This window comes from Pithys albifrons, chromosome 1, assembly GCF_047495875.1.
Source record: "Pithys albifrons albifrons isolate INPA30051 chromosome 1, PitAlb_v1, whole genome shotgun sequence".
NCBI lineage: Eukaryota > Metazoa > Chordata > Aves > Passeriformes > Thamnophilidae > Pithys > Pithys albifrons.
In genome coordinates this window covers 26,986,253-27,009,040 of record NC_092458.1, presented here as the reverse complement: position 1 = coordinate 27,009,040, position 22,788 = coordinate 26,986,253, and positions in this window count along the sequence as shown.

Genomic DNA, 22,788 nt, shown 5'->3' with positions numbered 1-22,788 from the left:
CCACAGATGTTTTTGACCAGATGTTGAAAAAATGTTCTCAGCTGGCTGCAGTACAGTTGGTCTTGTCTTGGATATTTTTCCTTTTATTTATTTATTTATTTCACTCACTTCATTCCATAAGTCTTTCATCTACAAAGTGAATGGGGAAAAAATGAGCAGTTCATATGAGCATACTATACACATTTCCAGTAAGAAGATGGACTAGGGAACTTAATCTCAAGACAGTCTGAGCAAACCTCCATCTTTTTTTATTAAAAACATGATAAACTGGAAATTACCTAAAGTTACATTCTTATGAGCATAAAAGAAGAGGAACCAAAAAACAATGACTCTTTAAGAACTAGTTCCAATTTCACCATAGTAACAAATATATTTTTTAATGAAACAGAATTTATTGTGGAGATATATCATGCCTCACAAGTAGCCACTTGGTGTGTTTTGAGGTAAAGGATCACATGGCAAACAGCAATCATATACTTTAAGTTTTGAATGCTCTAAAGACATTAACCCTGTTGATCATTTTTGTTCTTGTTTCTTGCATATTTGATCATAAGTTAAATAATAGCATGAACTCTGAGACAGTCATGATTAGGCTTCAGAGTCAACAAGATATTGAAGTGAAAGGACTGAATATAGGCCAGTCTGAGCTGCTGTCTCCAGTTATTACAGAAGCTAGAGGCAACACAGCATCAATTTGCTGTCAGTCCAAGTGGGGAAGGCTATTTTTGCAATTATATGCTAGAGGCTATTTTTAATGAAGGATTAGAATTTGGAGCACAAGATGACAGCTTCCTAAAACAATAGGGCTTGTTCAGCTGCTGTGAGCCAACATCATTCATCTGCTGAGTCGTGGCCCTGATCCGTCAAAGCACTGGATCTTCAAGGAGACTATTTGCATATTTTTCAGTTTTATTACTTGAGCACCTGGGAGCTTTTTGTCGTGGGCAAGAATGGCACTCTGAAAGTCACTGTATGGACACCAGCAGAACAGCCTCTTGCCTAGCAGCTTACAGTCTAAGCTTTCTTCAAATTTAGGGTTCTGTTGAATCAAGGACTTCCTGTATCTACTAATCCAGTTCTAGTAACGCAGATGTTATGAGACAGTGGGCAAGCACTGTAATTCCCTCTTCCAAACAGCACCAGTTAAAAAAGTTGCCAGGGAGAAATATTAAAATTACAGTAGGAAATCCTTCCTTGGGCTGGAATATAAGTAGGAAAAAGCAGTTCACCAGCCCATAATTCTGAATCCAAGCTGGTATTTTCTTCACTAAAGAATATGAGTGTGCTATGTAATATTCTATTTTAGAAAGTGCACTCTCTTCTAAGGAGTCTGCAGTTTGGCTTCAAAACACACCAAGTTCTTTACTGCGTAATTAATTTACTCCAGTAAAACATGCTACAAATTCCTTGGCTGAAAGCAACAGTCTCATTAAAGGGGTAAGCTGGATTCTCAGCTGCCAATCCTTAAGCTTAGTGAGGGAACAGAATTAAAATGGGCTTAAATTGTCATTTTTGGAAGAGCTCTGTTTCCCTTAGTGTTTTGGCTCATCACAACACAGACTGTTGACATGCTCAAAAATCTAATGCAACATGGTGAGTCAAATTATTTGGCTAGTGTCACCCTGCAGAAGTCTGTCACTGTGTTAATACCCAGACTTGATAGATTTTGGAAAAATGTCATTGTATATTCAGTGTTCAAGCTCTTTCTGCTGCAAGTGCAGTGAAAGCTATCAGACCTCTTATGTTACATAGAATACTTTAGCAGGCACTTACCCTGAAGTTTTGTGGTCATAATTTAGCACACAGATACAGACTATTACACAGAAATGTCTGCAGGTAAATTAAAATAAACAAGTTCTAATGTGAGAACAGCTCAACAGGAACCCAGAGTGGTTTACAGTGGCAAAAAAAAGAAGAGCCCTTTTATGCTTAAACAGGAATTGCAGGAACAAGAGATGGTTTATCACAATGGTGAATACATATGGTGTCCATGTTCTAAGAAGGAAACAGAAAAAAATGGAAAATGTGAAGAAAGTATCCCAAAAGCTAAAGAAAATGCTTTACAATGAGACACTCTAGGAACTCAGCATATTTATTTTCTTGAAGAAAGGTTGAGAAGTGATATGATTTCAGTAACATCTTCTCAGGTAGCAAATGCTGTGGAAAATTCTAGAGAAGAGTATAGCAAGAACCCAAAGCCTGGGAAGCTTAACCAGACAATTCAGATCAGAATAAATGTATTGGTGACTTGTGCTGCAGGACAGCGATTAAGCTTGGGAACTCTGTACCACTAGAAATAGTGGGTTACTTTTACATTTTTGGACTTCTTCCATGTAAGACTGGTTAGATTTATGAAGATATTCTTTCACTGAAGTATAAGTTATTTGTGTTCTCTGGCTGTAATTTGGGATATGTAATGGTTTGTGATAATACTAAAGGCTAGACAAGATGATTACTTCCTGGCCTTCAATTCTACATGTTCTGGGAAAACAACAGATACAGTTTCTACATCAAGGATTTTCTTTCTCCATTAAAACATTCAAATTTAAAATAAACTCATTCTTCAGTGCTTAATTCTGCCCACTGAGTAAAATGGGAGCCTAGATTGGCTAATTCATGTTTGACTTTGTAATAACAGATTAGAAAATTCAGCCTACTAGTAGGCAAACAGGGCCACAGTCCTGTTCTATTCAGTATTATATAAACAGGGAATGACTGATAACCACTGCTCCCAAGAGCCCACATTTCAAACCTGACAAACAAGAGAAAAGTATAGCATTATGACAGCAAATATTCTGTTGATTCTACAGTTAATCTTCATGAAAAGGTAGTGTAGCAGGAATGCTACTCTCCTAAGGATACAGCTACCTGGTTCATCTGCATCATCTTCAATCTCAAGGGTGTTAGTAGTGGGACTACACATCAACAAAGGGAAAAAAAGTTACTGCAAATGTCATATCTTTCTCCCAGTACTATTTAATGTTCATTGGCCAAAGACCCTTAACTCAGTTGCTAAATAATCATAACTTACAAAGGGAAAAAATAACAGTACAATAAAGAATAGTTACCAGTCCAAATTCTACCCAGCTGGGTAATTTCCAACAGTATTAATTCAGAATGTCTGCATGTCATTGGAGCAGTGTTACAGCTCCAGTGGCATTCATGTAAATGACTCCATACAGGTTTTCCCCAGCTAAAAAGCTGCATCATAAATACAAACCCCATAATTTTCTCATACCCAGAGGGTTTTTTTGTATGATACATGATGTAACTGGTTATGGCAAATGAACCCCCTCTAGAAACTATAATTATTGCCATCCTTCTGCACCTAAATGCTTCCTGTGTCTTCCAACTTAGATAATATATTTGTCTGGTATAGAACATTTTGTTTGAATGTACATTTCTGATGTAGTTGTGTACAGCATTGTTAGAGAGATACACAGAAAATTAAAATGTAGTAAAAGAAGAATTAAAATACATCCAGATAAATATGAGTGAACACACACACACACGGAAAAAAAACCCAAAAAACCAAACAAAACAACAAACAAGTGTGCAGGTCAAGATATTAATTTCAATATGAGAATGATAAAATAGGTTTTTCACAGAAATTATGTCCCCCATCAGGGTGCCAAAGGCTACCACTGGCAGAAAGATCACCCCACCGGGTACTTGGAGCACCTGACCACTCCCTAGAAGACGCTGAGCTCACCCCAAGAGGATGTCCAAGGCCACATCCTGACTGCAGTGAGTGCACTTCTCCACACAGTGCCACAGCAAGGGAAGTGTTTCAAAGAGAGACTTTGGTTGATCTCCACCTGTCCCATCAGTCCATCTGGAACAGCAGACAGGGTGGTTTTCCCCTTCATACATACAGTGAGAAAACTACAAATTCTGGCAAATCTCTACTGGTTCCAGTTGGTTTTGTCTGACTTCAGCCTAGAGACTTATTTGTTCATCAGATACCCCCGAGCCTGATATGGCACATCTTTTTGGGGGGCTTTGAATTACAGAACAAATTACAATAGGTAAAAAACAGTTTTGTATCCTTTGAGCTCAAGGTTTTCAAAAGTAACTAGTGATTTTGGAGGGCTTCCATATGACATACACGTGTCCAGCAGAGACCTCTTTAAAGCGTCCCAACTTCCAGAGATCAGACACTCTTCATTTCTGTAAAGCCTTTCAAAGGTCTCAAGATGAACATTCAAATGTTGAGAAGCCTAAAATCACTAAATTGCTTGGAAAAACTTGAGCTAAAAAATTTATCTAACTGCAAGAGATTGATTTCAGCTGTTTGACATCAAAACCCAACAGCTGCTTTTTCTGAGACCAAGAGCAAGCCTTACTTTCTCTGATAAAGTGTTCTCCAAAAGGAACTCATTGCATCTGACGGAAAATTAACACAGGGCATAGAAGATCACAAAAGACTATGACCTTTCTCCTATATAAATATTTAATCAGGTACTTGACCTCACTGGATTACAAATTAACAGTAATTGGGACCCAAAAGGTTTCCTTCTCTTAACAATTTTTTTCAATTGAACATGTTATTAAATTGGTTCAACTATTTTTTTAGTAGAAGGGAATTTGTTACTTACAAAAAATATACTGAGGAACATTAAGAAGACTCTCATCCCTCTTACCAGTTTTCTGAATCCATGCATTCTTCTTCTTCTGCACAAAAATAAGTCACTTATGCTACCTAAGTTTCAGCTGAAGAGGTTGTAGACCCAAGGCGCAATGTTGTTTTTCCTGGATCCCAAATCTCAAACAGCACATGAGATGCTTTGAGATCCCAGTTCATGTCCTTTTCTACTTGTACACGTACACAGCAGAAACAGGAAAACTTCCTCCAAAGCTTTAGATCATTTTTTGAAGCAGCAAAGGATGGATTTTGATCTAAGCTGGGACTTCAGTTCCATTCAAGACAATGATTTTCCACACTGGGAATTTCGTTTGCAGCCACCCTATTAAATAACATGCACATGTCATAAAGATTATATAGGCATGCCTGTCCACTCACAGAGCTCATGAGTCCGTAATCTCAACTCAAGCAAAACTACCACTGAAGTTTCCAAGAGGATTTTCATTTGCCCCAGGCTTTCTGACTCCAAAAGATTGTTTCTTTTTTTTCTTCATTATTGCAGCAGTCTCCACTACTTATGCTATATTTTTATCAACAGTGCAATTATTTGCCCTGCATTTTCAAAAGTTCTTAAAGCATACGGAAAAAATTCATATGAAAGGAAAGAAGCAGCACATTTATGGGAGATGACTTTTACTGGACATAAAATAATTTGCTTCAGCTGTGTGCAAGTTAAAAGAGAAGAAATAACAAATATAGCAATTTTGTGCTATTCACTGCTTTTTCTTTACATCTGTAATTCAAAAACAAGTTTGAAATGACATCTCTGTTTTAGCACAGATTTCTTCTTATCTGCAAAGTGCCATGGGCGTGTTTGGTGCCATGTCCCAGAGGAAAAATCCCCATGTCAGAATGATCTCTCCTCTCCTAACCAGGAAGGGTATCCTTCCCTAAGACTACATATCTGCAGCTTCTGTTTCAGCACAGCTCAATTGCAGCTTTCCAGATACAACAAAACCTGCTTGGATGGCCATAGACTCACCTGGATACAGAATGTGAAGAAGAAGCCTGCAGAAGGAAGTGCTCAAAGGGAGCTTATCAGGGGCAGCAGGAGGCAGTTTTACATGTGAACCAGCCACACCTTAAGTGAAAGAAGAACTCAAAGAAATGATTGTGGGAAACCACAATTCTACTGTTCTGCAAGTTAATCTCAATGCCAGGGCCAATGGAAGTACAAAGGTGACTTTGGGCCCAGCTTTGGCAGGTAAGTACCAGTGATCAGAGGCATGTGTTCTTGAAGCTCCTCAATGCCTGTTCTTCATGTCCTGAAGACCAAGGTCATGCTCACCTTCACCCTGGAAATAGCCAAAACCACATCAAGCACCAGGCCTCTACACACTACATGGGCTGTACCAACCTTGTGCTGGCTAGCTAATCAGGGGAATTCTCCAGCTCTTTCATAAGGTGACCTTGTAGCTCTAATTAAAAAAAAAAAAAAAAAGACAGGGATATCATCCAAATACCAAAACGTAAGTAAGTTTTCCTATAAGCACAGTATCGAGATGATAAGTTTGTCTGAGAAGTCCATTCATTGGCTCAAATCCCGGAATGTAAACTAGGTGATGTATCTTTAGGGTTTTTTTCTGACAGCAGTAATCTTGCTGAAGTCTGTATTTTTGGGCTGTGGTAAACACCTGGTGACTGTTACAGTTCTGTGTTCATTCTAACTTCTCAAGGCTGTTTGCCAAAAATTGCAGTTATCTGTAGTTCTCTGATTAAAGCTTGTTTCCCTGTCTCAGGTATCCATGAGGACTTGCATGGCTGATTTCCTTTTATTTTTTCCCAGGGTTCTTTTGTGCCAAGTGTTTCCTAAGCAAATACTTCCTTATACAGAGAGTGTGCTCTGTCGTGCCTCTGATATCTATGGTCAAAGACTTACTTGAGTCTTTATGGTACCTATAGGTACCTTGAGATTTGAGACACCCTAATATGTCTACCATGTCCTCCAGCTCACACTATAGTAATATACCGGTCTCCTTTAAGTCCTGCATCATTCCTTGTGGATGTTTCAGGTATGCCTGTGCATCTTAAATGGAATGAGAAGCTCATACATGGGCGAGTGAATCAAGCCTTTGATGTCTTATGTTAAAATGCATACACTGTAGAAACATTTGGGAGTTCAGAATTTGTGAACTGATGTACAGTAATAACCATTCCCTTTCTTAACACTTATGCATCAGTTGTAGCACACTTGATCACAGCTAAACCTGTGGTCTTTTCAATTAGTCATATGCCTTGAGAGATGCTATGCTTATCCACATAAATCATGTTTCACTTCTGATTTTGGAACCTGGAACATATGAATAATATAGACATTAAAGGCTAACTTACAGAGATCTACTTGACACAGTTAAACCAGTCTTTATTTATGATATCTGTCTTCATCTGTGAATAAAGTGCAACTTCACTGCTATGTTTTTTGAGTGGTCATTCGAAGGTCTCCTTGTTGATGAATGTCCTCCCTACATTTTATTTTGCCTTACCATGGTAACTCCCATTCTTGTACTTTTTGTAACTGATCTCCAGATGATCCAATGTGAGCATGAGAAATGTCTCTTATCATTCTCTGCTTATAGTTCATATGACTGCTTGCCTGACTCATCCCACATCCAGGGTAAATACAGAGCTTCATACATTTGTAGTGGTCATACACTGTATTATGGCTCATTCGAGGTCACATGACTGCTTGCGCTTACTGGTTAACTTCTGAGCAGGAGCTCCATATTCACAGCCTCCTCTCAGCCTTTGAAAACAAAAATTGCAGTAACCTTGCTTGGCACTGTTTCATCAAGTCCTTCTTTGTGTTCACAAAAAGTGATCTGTGCTCAGTGTCTTGTCTTTCAACTCTAGACAAAACCACAAAACTTTCCATGGCTGTTGCATGTTCTACTTAGAATATGCATTCATCTGCTTGTCCTATGTTACTGTCATAGCCCTCAAGGCCTCTGCTGTAGATGAGCTAGGCATCATTTGTTTTGTGGTCTATTTCTCTCTCTAGCTTGAGATGGACAATTTGGAGGTATTCAGTTTAAGGTTATTTCTTCTTGCAATTTTCAGTATTCTCCACAATTCTCCACCTTCTGATGTATTCTCCACATTCCCGATGTTCAGTAGTGGTGCTGCGCTTTTCACATGTATTTTCATCCCTGGGAGAACTCCTAGTGTTTGGGCTGTTGTTCTGCAAAGTTGTTCTGGTGGTAAACGGATTCCAAAAAGCAATCTCAGGAAGCAGCATCTGAAAAATGGTGATTTGAAAGCAAATTTCAAAGCACTCAGTGTCCAGGGGAGTCTGCCAAACCCCTCCCTCTCTATCTAAACTTCCAAAGAACTTGGCTTCTGCCATCTCAGCAAACATTCTGTACCTTGAGAGCAAATGGAATGTTTCCCTTTTTAAATAGTCTTGTTCAGCATCTTGTGGTCACTGCAAAATCCAAGACCAATCCTTTTTGCTATTTTTCTCCACAGCTACAAAGAACAAGTCTGTTTTATTGCCTTGGCTGATCCTGTGAATGAAGCCATCTGTTGTCATGTTTTGCTGTGCTTTTATTAGTGCCACATGTAAGAGATTCTGCATCTTCCATTAACTATACCTTGAATGTCACCAGGTGACCCCTTTTTTCTGCACACACACTTCACTTCACGCATTGGCACATTCATGTCTGGTTCAGGTTTGTTCCCAGGGCTATGAATCTACTGGGCTTTGGCACACATTCCAGTGACGAGACCAAGCTTATGCCATGGACTACTTGCTCTCCTTAGTGCACTACCACAACGTCTTGTTTTACTCTTTGTGCCTTTGAACATCAGTGACATTTCACACTTGGCCAGGCCTGGAATTTGTCCCTTGCTTTCAGATTTCAGTCTCACCTTTGACTTCACCAACTTTATACTCTCTTTTGAACAAGTGTGTTCTATTTTTTCTCACTTCTTTCATTCTTGCTCCTGGGCCTAATTTGTGCATCACATGGAGGCCATTTGTGCTTTGTTTTACTTTCCATTCTTTTGACTTTGCAGCATCTTTCTTTGCTGAGCAGATGCACAGCTCACCGCTGCACACTATTTATTCATTTCATTACCTGCTCCAGTCTGAGAGTTTTTGCAAATGCATGGCTTTTTTCCTTTCTTGATATTGGCACATATACTGGACTATTTTATATTCATTCACATCAGCTGAAAAAGGTACTTTTGTCCTTTTTTAAAAAATAAATATGCCTACATTTCTTCTACAGACCCATTTGACTGGTTGTCAAAGACATGGGCTCAAGCACTGAGTCTAAGCATCAAATTTTCTACTTATTCACAACAAAGTGTGAAGTTTTGAATAAGGGCTGTTTTCAATGACCTAATTTCACAAGGATTGGCCTGGTAATTTTGAGTCTGTGCTAAATTACTCTATAGTTCCATCTATATTATTGATAATATCTCTTCTGAAGGTTTTTTTGTCCCCTGATGGAACTCTGAAGATCAAATGTCCATTTCTTTCCCTTTGCTCTCATGAGAAATGTGGTACTTCTATGAACAAAACTCAGTCAAAAGCTGTGTCCCTCTTCTGTTTTATTTGCCTTTATGGCTTTAATATAGCCTCTAAATACCTGTCTGAGCTTTCCCCTTAACTTTTCAGCATTCATTATAATTTTAAAACATTGGAGAATTTTATCTACTTCAGGCACTGGTTCCTTATCAGGGAGAAAAATAAATTTCTACTTTTCTGCTCAAGGATCAGCCCCAGTTGCCTCAGCTTTTGGTTTTGTTTTTCTAAACTCTGAAACAGATCACCTTGGTGGTCTACAGATAAAACTGGGAAGCTACTTTAACTGTGTGTCTTCATGATGAAAGCAACATCTCCCATCCATAAGTCAGAAACAACTCCATAAGCCACCCTGTAAGTGATCACTGCATTTCCAGTCCTTGTGACTCTACAGGCAATCATAGAAGATTTGCAGACCTGCCAGCTCTCCATCAGTTTGTGAAAGTTAGTCCTAATGAGGATAGGGAAATGTCACAGCAGATTACACTTCCCCAGATTTTTTGCCAAATCCAAAGCACTCTATTTCACTTTCCTCTTCCTCGTACCATTTGTTCTCTTTTTTGGACTCTTAACACCCTGGTTTGCAATGCATTGCACAGACAGACCTTCAGATTGGTGGGCCAGTAAGGCAAGCTACTAAGTTTGGAGCTGCATCTGTTATGGCAATGTTATACAACAGGCATCACCTGTAAATTCCTGTAATGTATTTTCATGGAAATCTGTGACATTATTATATAAATCAAACAAAAATGACCATTAAAAATGATGAATGTATGTAACAGCAGATTTGAAAGACAAGCTAGAACATTTGGATCTAAATAAATGGTCGAGTATTTAATATACTGCAAGTAACCTGAACAAACTTAATAGTTTGTCTCTCCCTTTCTCTGAAACTGCCTTGTCAACCTCCCTACCAGGCTTTATGCAGAACAATTTTTAGTAGAACAAAATAGTTTTGTCTCCTCTCCTTAGTAAAAAAACATCTTACTGATGTCATCTCCAAGAGTTATTCCTTGGAGTTCTTTCTGTTTCACTCACTTCTCTCTATATGGATACAGTTTTACCCCATATCTGCTATGACCACAGTGATGGAAAGTTGCTTAGGTGGACCAGAAATAGTTGAGATGTTTGGGTTGGAGTTGTGGGTTTTCCCCATTTATTTCTTCCTTTTTCTCTCAAATATAAAAATTGTTGTGAAGGTAGTTAACTGTAGTCCTAACAAGCCTGGTGTAAGCACTATGAAGTTCACTTAGAGCACAATCCTTACTACTAAATTAGGCCAGTTTATCCTGGAGAAGGACTTGCCATGTAGCTGTGGGACTTGAACTGTCATCATGTTCTTCAATAATGTAGCAGGAGAGAGAGGGCTGGAGTATTGTGTTGAGCCCTTTGAAGTACGCAGTGGGGTGGGTTGTATTGTTCATACAAAAGTGAGCATGTCAAAGGGGTTACAGGGTGAGCGGAGTTCTGTGGTGAGAGGGAGATAATGTTAGGACCATTGTATTATGTTGAGTTTAAACCTTACTCTGAACTTGAGTATTTTCTGATGCGCAGACTGATCTTAAATATATATACATGTATATAAAAAAACCCCCAACATATTTCAACATACTGTTTCAAAGTATGCATTGCATGATACATTACAGTGATCCCAAATGAAAATACTGATATACTCTAATTCCCTTAGAGTGATTTTGCTCACTTGTTTGCTTTTGGAAATGAAAGAAACACAATTCCAGCTCTACACATGAAAGAGTGTATTGTCTTTCATGTCTAATTCTTTACTCTCATGGTTTGACTTTATTTTAAGAGTCAAAATATTTGTACTCAAACCAGGCCAAATATGTACCTATGGTTGAACACTAAGGAATCTCATTCTTGGGTACATCATACAAAACCACACAAACTAGTTAGGCATCTGCATGTATTTCCAAAATGGAATTTAAGAATTTGGGGATAAAGGAAGGCTCTGAGGTGCCTGCATGTATTTCAAAAATGGAATTGAAGGATTTGGGGATAACAGAGGAGTCTGAAGACCATATCCAAAAGGAGACATCAAATTTTAACTTTGCAACCAGAATCAAACTAAAAACATAAATTTAAATTTCATTAAATATAAATATTTTTCAAATATTTTGCATTTAAAATATCGATGATTAATAGGAATTTTCTTTAGGACAAGACCATCCAGATGTTGTAGCACAAGAACAAGAAGTGAATGACGAGCCATATAAAAAGACTTAGAAGCAAAAATGTGAGATTAGCTCATCATACATGTCGTCCAATAGGGATGAAAAAAACAAAACAAACACAAATGATGAAAAGTCACTTTTTTCCAGCTCTTTGCCTCCTTCGTGATATATGAAATTCATTTTTTTCTTTTTTACATCATTTTATCCCTGCTAAGTTTCCCATAAGAATTGTGCTTAATTTTAACAGTATCCACAGTCACACCCTTTCATGGTAAAAAATTCTGTTCCTTAGTATGAGCCTCTTCTGCTAAAGTAAAAATATGCCATTGCCATGCTAGCAGCCCATCCCACTGTGCATTTCACTTGTGTATTGAGTGTTCTCTGTAAATAAGAAGCAAAACCTACAAACTCTCAGCATCCAAACAATTCTTTCTTTTAATGTAGAAAACCAAGCTAAGGTCTAGAATCGGCAGATATTACACACGATTAGGCTAAATATATGTCTAAGGACAGCTTTATGCTAATTCTATGTACTGCCTCCTCCACAGTCCATTGAGCTAAAAGCAAAAGTACAAAAATGAGGCAAACATGGAAAATGCCATTACAGTATTTTGAGAAAAGCAGCAACCCAGTGTCTATGAAAATTTAATAACCATTGACTTTTTTTTATTTCTTACTGCAAATCCAGGACAAACTTTTATTTGACAACCATATGTCCTTTAAAAGAGATCCATAAGCCTTCAAATAACTCAGACTGTTCTTCCCTCTCTCTTCCCCTCTCTCTGTCTCTCTCAGTCTCTCTCTGTCTCCCCTTTTAATGCCCACATCTCCACTATCAGGAACAAATATGATTTCTGATTGAACATCACTTTATTTGCCAGTTCTGTGGTCTTTTCTTATCTTGTTCCACACTTCTCAGGCTTTGTGGTTAAATTATGTATTAAGGTCAATGTCAAAACACGGAAGATCTGTAATCTACAGGGAGCTCCCTTTTATTCGTTATTACAGTGAAGGCTGAGCGCAACTGTCAGGGAGCTTGGGATGTGCTCAGCATGGAGGCTTGCTACACAGCAGGGCTCTACAAAGCCTCTCTCCTTGTTCTCCCAGGACGAACCCTTGATAGATTTACCCAGATAACCCATCTCACTTTAAAGCTCTCTTGTCTCTGCTTCAATCTGAAAGCTGTCAAGTGCACCTATATAGTAATGTCATAAATCAAACGTAAAATGTGTACACTGGAGACACTGCAAGTGTCATGTATTCACTTGTACTTTGAGATCTTCTAAAGTAAAATGGTGTCAGAATAAGGAAGGCTGGGAGGAATGTTTTTTCCCTTAAAAACGACAGAATATTTGAAAAGGTTGGCTGTAAACTTTTTTAAAAAAACTTCTGTTGTTATAAAGCCAAACTCTGGTTTATCCTAAATTAATCAGGGACAGCTATTTAGTAAACCAACAAACAAACAAAAAAAAAAACCAAAACAAAAAAACCACAAGCAAAAAAAAAAGAAGTTCCAAGATATCTATCTGTAAACAATGTGATTTAATGCAAGACCATGTATTGATTTTGTTTCTTTGGTTTTCTCCTTGACAAGCATTTGTCAACACGGATTTGTATTAGTTCCCATGTTTGTTTATTAAAGACGCATCATTCTTTCCCTGAACTAGAAACAATTCTCTTGCAGCAGGAGTACCACATCACAGGGATCCTAAAACAAGATGCTAAGCATGACAGGAAAGAAAAGGAGCCCTGTAAGTGGAATGCACCATAACTGAATTTAATTTGTTTAATATCTTTAGATAAAGAGAACTTTAATTTTTTTATTGGAAAAAGTGGAGTCTGTATTTTATTTTTCTCGTGGGACAAAAGGATTGCATTTACAACATCCATATTGCCTCAGAATCAGATAATTTCCAGCAACACAGTCTACAAAATTGGTTGTGCAGTTCAGACTTTCTTGACTTTAAATGCTCTGGGTAAAAGCGTATCTATTTTGAGGCCAGTTTGCATATGACAATTAAGCAAAAGTACCTGTGAATCATACTGTATTGGGAGATCATTAATCTATGTGTTCCATATTGTGTCTCTAACAAGTTTACATCATTAATCTACAAAGAGTACCAGCATAACTGTGAAATAACCTCACCCATAGAAGCCCTAAAAGATGATTGTCTCTCATTTTAAATCATTTGGAAGTGAAAAGTATCCAGTTCAGCTGGGATCCAGAACGTGTGCACTTTCTGGTGGAGGGTGAGGTGAGGCCCAAGAGGTGTTCAGCTCTGGAGACAGATGTGTGAGTCTGAGCTATAAACCAGCTGGTGCCAAAGGTCACCCCAGAGGGTGCCAGATTTTTTATGCTGGAGAACCAGCCCAAACAGGATGTGATACAAGTTTTTTCATTCCTTCCTTAGTGCTGGTTGCAAATCTCTCCATCTTCTTCACCAAACGCAGCTACGGTCTGCTTAGGTTCAAGGAGGTACTTGAACCTCTTGAACCTGTAAAATCATTCATCTTTTTTTGTGATATTTATGATATTACATCATGCAATATTTCAGGCAGTGACTTTCCCTGTAGTCCAAACTACCGAGAGAGGTGATTTTACTACGAGGTGTTACTTTTGCACGTTCCTAATCTATATCTTTTGTCTTGTTTTTATTTAAAACAAAGGCCTTTCTGTGTGATAGCATCTGTTTCATCCTCTTTGAATTTGAAAATGATGCAGAAATTATTTGCCATCAAGATCTCAACATGAGGTGACCTCATCACTGTCTATAACTACCTGAAGGGAAGTTCTAGCCAGGTGGGGGTTGGTCTCTTCTCCCAGGCACTCAGCAATAGGACAAGGGGGCACGGGCTCAAGCTCTGCCAGGGGAAATTTAAGTTGGAGATCAGGAAAAAATTCTTTCCAGAGAGAGTAATCCGGCATTGGAATGGGCTGCCCAGAGAGGTGGTGGATTCCCCATCCCTGGAGGTTTTTAAACTGAGACTGGGCGTAGCACTGAGTGCCATGATCTGGTAAATGGGCTGGAGTTGGACCAAGGGTTGGACTTGATGATCTCGGAGGTCTTTTCCAACCCAATTGATTCTATGATTCTATGATAAGTCTGTGGGGACGTATTGCAAGAACCTTAGTATGCCCATGTTGGGTCAGATCAGAGGCCCCTTTGTCCAGTACCTGTCTCCATCTGTGACCAGCCAAAAAGTACAGAAACAAGTCAAGTAATGATATTCCCACCAAATTGCTAACAGTCCCTAGTAATTTGTTGTTGAACAACCTCCCTAGCCAAAGATTGTCTCTTTGTATTTAATAGACATCAATTGATAATTCTTCCATGAATGTGTCCATTTGCTGTGTCACTATTTAAATTTAGGCATCCACATCAGGACTTCCACAGTCTATCTACACTCTGTGCCTCACTTCACACTTTTAAATAGTTTACCCAAGATCCATAAAATGGAAAAACAGCAGAGGAATACCAAAAGAACCTGACTTAAAGGAAGCCAGAAAGCATTACAGGCTGTCTAGTCTTGTCATCAACTGGAATATTCTGATTATTTGAATCAGAAGAGGACCTTGTGTTCTTTACTTTGAAGTGCAACTAGATCTATAACTCTATTAGTGTTGTTATGTAGAAAAAAAAAGGCTTTATGAGAAAAGCAGCCCCAACTTCTGCTTCTCCTTTACTAGAAGAAATTTTCCTGTTCCCTCTAAAATATTTTATTCATTATTGAAGATGAGAAAGTCTGAAAAAAGTTTTTTCCTGACATTCTTCAGCCAGGTTTCTTTGGGGTAATCTGAATTTAAGTGTTATTGAAATTTAAATTACTGTGATCTCACCAATTGTATCTCTGCATTGCAGGTTTAAATTCAGCTAGAGGAGGCACTGGCTATGACAAAGAAAATACATTGGCTGTATGTTTCAGTGTATGAATCTTTGTACACTTTCTCTTTCTTAGGTGAGTAACATTCTACTGAGACTGGTTAGTACTGGAATTAAGAATGTGTATGTTGAGAATCATGATTTTCCAAATGGTTGATGTACAGAAAAGGTAAATAGACTTGTGCTTTTAGAAAAATATACAGCTTAAGATATCTAAGAAGACACATTTTTCCCTAAAAAAATAGAAATTAAAATCATTTCACTTTCTTTAGCTGCCCAAGAAAAAGAATACCAGCCTATGCTCACTTTTATTCAATCCTTCCTCACAGAAAAGTTCTTGTAGCCTCACAAAAGTACCTCTGGGTTCCAAGAGTACCTTGAACTTGTCTGTTTAATGTAGTAACTATTCTAACATGACCTTCCCCCTCCCCCTCCCCCTCCCCTTTTTTTAAATAACAGACAAGTAGGTTTGTTGTTCAGTGTATTACTTTTTGGAGAGTTCAGAGGGTATACCCTAAAAGCTCATGGTTACATTATTATCAGCAGTGGTTGATCAAAAGAAGAATGAACATTCAGAAATACAAATCACATTATCATCCATCACCCATATTTTGCACTTTTAAATTCTTTTCAGTGTCAACATTCCTAAGCGGCAGCAAGAGTAAAGAAAAGACACTGAAATCCCTGCATATTTTTTAGCAGGTCACTCCAGAGAGCAAGTTTAGGGCTTTCTTTAAATTCATGTTTTTATATTCAGAAGTCAGTGAGTGTCAGGCTTACCACTGCTCCACTTTACATGTATGCCTTCCACTTCAGAAGGAAAAGCCATGGTGGATCTGAAGCAAACTCTATGTGAAGAGCCATGAAAATAACTTCTGACTACCAGGCCTAATTAATGCCTCCATGCTGACCTCTACATCCAGCCCATATCAAAAATGTTACAGCAGTGCTGATTCAACATGAACTCAAGATCAGGCAAGACCTGGTACTAATGAATACTAATGAACAGTAATTACTGGAACTCTGCCACAGAAACCCACTGCAGAGACATATGCTAATGGGCTTTACACAACCAGACACAGGACTTCATATCCACTAAGAAACTTTTACTAGACTGAAAGCAAAAGGAACTGTATGTCACATGCAACCCTGTTTGCAGCCATTTCCTCCTGACATCCAGCTTCTGTGCCCCATACAGGCCAGCTCAGACACAGCTTAGTTCTGGTTTACCTTAGCGGGCACATACAGTCATTTGCATCAACTTGGAAGCTGAGTTTGTTTTTCTGCTCTTGGTTCTCCTTCAAGGCTGAAAGAATTGGAATTGTTCAGTCTGGACAAGAGAAGGCCATGGGCAGACCCTATTTCAGCCTTCCTGTACTTGAAGGGGGACTATAGGAAAAAGAGGGACAAACTTTTAAGCAGTGCCTGCTACAATAGGAAAAGGAGTAAATTTAAACAGAAGGAGGGTCAATTTCAATCAGATATAGAAAAGGAGTTTTTTACAATGAGGGAGGTGAAACACTGCAACAGGTTGCCCAGAAACGTGGTGGATGCCCCATTGCAGGAAACATTTAAGGTCAGGTTGGATGAGGCTCTGAGTAACCCGATCTAGTTGAAGATGTCCTTGCTCATTGAAGGCGGGTTGGACTAGAGGACCTTTAAAAGATGTCTTCCAACTCAAATTATTCTATGATTCTATGAAAACATAACTAACTGAAAGGAATTTTAGAAAGACAGATCTTCATCTGTAACCATTGTGCAGATAGTATTACTTGCCAGTGGGAAGACATAATGGAAAAACAGATCAGAGTATATGATATCTGGATTTTCCCCAATATTTGGAGAAATTAGAAAAATGGCTAATGGAAAAATGATCCTTCAAAAGAAACACACAAGATATTTTTAATCTGATCGTGGTCTGTCTGAGAAGCATTCTCCCTTCCATAATATCCAATATTGGTTCTGCCCCACTCCAGTGAAATACCCTGACTCCAGTGAAAATAGCTCCTGAGGTTACTTTGATTTTCTGCTAATTTCTGAGGCCCAATCCTTGCAATAAAGGAATAGTTACAGAATTAAATGTAATATAATCAAACCCCTGAGTAAGATGTGTATACAATAAACTCACTACTCTGTGTTAGTGCAAGAGGTGGTAAAGATGAGAAAAGTAATTAGGCTTAGGGCTGGATCAAATATCTAAAGTTCTGAGTGTGGAGCAGCATGGAGCTAGAATACCCCAAACTGAAGATTGAAGAAGGATTATCTATTCCTTCTTGGCCTCACAGATATTTGGTTCACACAAGCTTCATAGTACCTCTGGTTTTGCCAAAGCCTTAGCTTTTGGAATCATGTAATTAGAATCTCAGCTTTTATTTTACTTTGAAAGCCATTTTCTAACCCTGGTGGGTATGGGCAAAAGCCTGTAAATACAACCCACAGGAACACTAATGGCACCAAAACAGAGTGCTAACCAAAAAATCTAGTTTTAACTATTTAATTTAAGATAGCCTTCTCTTTGGAGTAGGTGTTGAATTCCAACACTTAAAACCTAGGACTGTATGCACACTGCAGAGAGACTATGCTGAGAGTGCTGCCTGCCAGAAGATTTGCACTCATCATTGAACACAGTACACTGTGACTGGCCCTGATGGCTCTCCTGGGACCCCTCAGCTACCAGGTTATTGTTGGTCATAGCTCACTCAGGCTGTTTAACATGCCCTGAATTTGCCATGTGTTACTGGTAGCTTCTGTGCTGGTCTGCATGTTCATAAACGCAGAAAGAAATTTCAGGAAGGAAAAATTAACCATCCCTGCCAATTTCCACGGGGACAGAAAGAAAAGAGAAAGCACACAGCAGGTTTGCTTTGCTTTACTGCCTGCTCCTACCCCTCCTTATAAGATCAGTGAGCATCGACTTTTGCCTATAAAGAGATGATAACATAACACTGGATTACCTGAGGTAAGGAAGAGAAATGACTAACAGGACAAGCAGCTACATGCTGGGCCCTGCAGGGTCATGAACACTAAGGAACACAGGGATCTGTGGTTAGCACTGTCAGTCATCATGTACTCAGTCAACAGCTTAGCTGTCATTGGGCACTCAGTCCATTCAGACTTCTTGTTCTTTGTGACTTTTTGGTGTTCATTTATTCTCTGCCTTTTCCCACTCCATTTGCCCTTGCTGTATGCAGAGGTGTCCTAGTAACTCACAGTTCCTCATAACTCATGCTTCCTCAAACTTCAGATTCCACTGTTTGGTGGGTTGGAGATGGAGAGACTTTTGTGTTTTGAGGCATTGTTTTATCTGGTTTGTTCACTCAGCAAGAATCATGGCTACATTTGCTTACATTTAAAAAATTCTGTCCTTTTGGCTAAAACAGAAATATTCCAGCTTTTTTCCCTTCAAATGAAAGTCTAAACTCTACAGAATCTGAAACTATCACATCCCCCATAGAAATGCATCAAACAATAAAGAACCATCCCATAGATGAGCTTTATGACATCTGGTTCTTACTTCTGTACTTCTGCATCTCCTCTCCAACCTTCTCTTATCCCTGCTGGGCTCATATCTTGTTAACTGAAATTGAACTAAACAGGACATCATGACAGTAGCAGTCAGCAGAACCAGAGGTGTATTTATCAGCTGTACTATTTAGGAAAAACATGCACCTGACAGCTGAAAGGCCTCAATACACTTGACCTTCAGTCTGAAGAGGCAAGCAACAGAGTTGTTTGGCTACGACCCAGTCAATATATGAAAATCCATATTTCTTGTCCTTTAAGATATTGGTGAAGTTATCCCATTTCTAGAAGTTGAGGCATACTAAACTTTCCTTGTTTTGTTTGGGGAGGGGTTTACCCAAGCAGAAATATTATTTTTTTTCCTCATTATTTATTGTCCAAAATTAAGAAATCAGTTTAACTACAGGTGCCTGGATCTGTCTGCATTATTTCTGGAAAAGATCCACAGGTTTTTTAATTGGCTGCTACAAGATGAAAGAAAAAAAACGCAGTATCTGCTTTGGCTGTAGAACTGCTCCTCCTCATTTGTTCATCAGAACAAAAGGGTTTCTATCAGTCAGCAATCAAGCTGTTAAGCTAGAATTGAATTTTCTCAATCAAGCATGTTTTGCAGAATTTAATACATTAAAATTTTTGGTCCTCTTCATCAATGCATTCCTTTTTTCCACATTTTTGTCACACAATTTTCCAGTAGCTGATATATGAAATTCTCAGTGCTAACAGGCCAGACTTCAATAATACAAAGGAGGTACATGCTCTGTGAAGTCTCCTAGTTCAATCATAAAACATTGCAAGAATTCATTAATATTTTTCAAATTATTCAAGAGCAATCAGTAAGATATGCCACGTAGTAAAATCAACAATTAAACACCTGCTAATTTCAGTGGAACCTGCAAGTACATCTGAAGAAAAGTGCTTCTGACACAAAGGTCATTCTCCCATCAGGCATGTAATCCTACAGATTGACAATTTATCCTTGGAGCTGTTTGGTGCTCAGGTAGATTTCAAGGAGGTGGGGTTGAATCTTTTGATATATGAAATTCTAGACAACATTGGCTCTAAATCTTGTCAGCTGTCCATTTCTAGCAGAGGTGGGGGAAGGTTCACTTGCAAAGACAGTAGCAGCACAAGTCAACTTTGAGGGCAATTTCATTCAACCTACTAGTCACAAGAGATACTACAGATTCACCAGAGGACAGACAAGGACAGTAGCTCTTAAACAGTCAAGGCTACAGGAGCATGATGATACATTTGACACACAGTCACATGATGATACATTTGCATCATTTTCCCCCTCGCTTTGCAGCGAAGGACTCTGAGAAATTTTCATATTATATCAGCTCATCTCATCAAAGATACCAGTTCCCCTTACAAACTTTAACTGACTTGTAACCTTATATCTACACAGGTACCACAACACATCAATTTCTTTTTATAATTGCTTTAACATCAGAAATATTCCTGAATTGTGTATACACTTTACTTCAGGGGGTTTTTTTAAGAGGGTATATATAAAGCATCTAGTACTTTAGAGTTCATTAAGTCATAAAAACACAAGGTGTTACAGCAACTTTTGTACTACCTGTACCCTGAAGTTCCTTTAAAAATATACTGTGCAGGTCTGGAGAGTAAAAGTTTTGAGTTCAATGCCTTGAATACTTTGATACCAGAAGTGCAAGAGTCACATATGCGCAGAAACAGATCTGCACATTCAGTGATAAGCTTTGCCAAAAAGTTTCCAATCCCACCTGGTAATTCTTTATCATACCAGAAGACAAAACTTCTAACTTGTCCTGTGAAGAACGTGCTAAATTTGAGAGACCTTTAAAAGATTACCTTTTTCAAAAGCTCATCTGCTGTTTCTAAGGTCTTCATTTTCACATGTGGTAAAACTTTATGTGTATTTTTGAAGGATTCCAGGTTTCAAGAAAGCTTAGAATACCTGTTACTTCATTCCTAACAAAAAGCTTCTCTGAATGATTAATAATCTATCCGTTTCTACATGTCTTTTTCATCAGCACTTGAGCAGTCTGACAAATACCTGAAATGCTTGAATGTTTCAAAATACAGCATATTTTAAGCTTAAGTGGAACTTACCTTCAGCCTTCAAAGTTGGAACAAAGCAAACAACACCGGCAATATATATTGATACTCCCTCCTGAACCAGCTTCCCATGTCATGTTCTTCAAAGAGCTGCACAAATGTGAGCAAAGTTCCACACTTCTCTGTAAGACCAGATATCATTATGGACCTTTTAAATATGGTGGGATTCCTGAGGGAATTAAGCAATTTAAACCACACAATACATCAATTCTAGATTGGGACTTCACAGAATTGGGTTGCAAGTTGGTTCAACACATCACTGACAACCTTTGAAATATGTGGTAAGCATAAAAACTTCTCATGTCCAAGCAATGGAAACAAATGTGATGCTCAGTGAGCAGGGTTGTGCACAGTATTAGTCAAGAAGCACTTAAGGGATTCAAATTTTAATGAAGGATGACAACAGATCTTGTGCTTGCAACTTGAAACCTTGAAGAACAGTCCAAGGTTATCAAGACAGAGGTCAAGATCTCATAACACAAGTCACAAAGCACTGCAAAACTACAATCCAAAGTAGAGTAGAACGAAACATAAAGTAAGCCAGATGCAGATATTTTAAAAAGCTAAGGAAAATTATGATCCTACAAATCTCTGGCTGACATCATTTCAAAACTAGTAGAATCCAACATACCCTTCCCATTACTAGCTGGTTATGGGAGTGCTAAGCTGTTAACAGTTATTACATCATCAAAAAAGACCTTACCTTAATATGCTGTCAGAACAACATGCCCCCCTTAAGTATTTCATAAAGAAATGGGAACTCTGTAAGGGGAAGCAAATGGTCTTTTAAGATACATCTTGATGGTACCCTTGTATTACATCATTTCAGGCTCAGTGAGCAGGTGCTTAAATAACATATTGAAATCACTGAAGTTTCTGGTCTGGAGGTGGACCAAAATGTGTGTCATGAAAATGAATCACTTGTCTTTTATCCTTTGTTGTAGATAGCAATGGGCAAGACCTGGACTTGATAATCAATGCTGAAAGTGTTCTATGAATTCTGCAGATTTAGTGAATAGTAGGAATATCTGCTTATCTTGATGACTGCTTGAAGAGTATTGTTACATACAGATGTTCGCCTAAGTGAGTTTTTCCACTGACTTCACTGCACTGCAGACCAGGTCCTACAGTGTTGCAGTCTAATTTAGTTATAGACAGATTAGGGAATTTTTAAGAGAATCTTTAAAGACATGCTCACTCAAGCTCTGTGTTCCCCTGCTTCTTTATTCAATCATAGCTTGGTAGTATTGGCTTTTATTTCTATCCAGAAGTGTTGTCAGTCTGTGTATACAGCAGAAATCTCCAGAGCTCTGGCATTGAGCTTCTATGTAACACCTCCCTTTGTTTTGCCAATACTAGCCTTTCTGCATGCCTGAAAGTACCATGGAGTCAGGGTACAGACAGTGAAAATCTGCCACCCAAAACATAAGGGAGAGCAGAATTTACCTTTTAGTCAATTCCTGACAGCACTGTGTTGTCCCTGCAGATACTATTCTGCTTTTTTCCCACTGTATCCATACTGTCAAAAGTGATAAGCCAAAAGCTTTCTTTTATACAGTGGAAAAGATATATTTCCCAAGTCTCCTTTCAGATTTGATTGTACCATTTTTATCATAGATGGGATTAATATGTATATGCAAGCATTCTTCATTCTAGATCCTTGATTTTTTTATTAAAACAACCACTTACCATTTTTTCAATAATTTCTTTTCACTCTTGACAAAGATCTTCCCGATTCTTTCTCTGTTTCTTTTCTGGACTCAAATATTCAATCCAATTAAATTATCATCTTTATCCACTATTTAGCATGAAAAGTCTCACTGTTTAATACATGCAGTCATCTCTTTCTTCTGTCCAATGCTCAGTTTTTTCTTCAACTGTTTATACCTTGAGGAAGATACATATTTCATCAAAAGA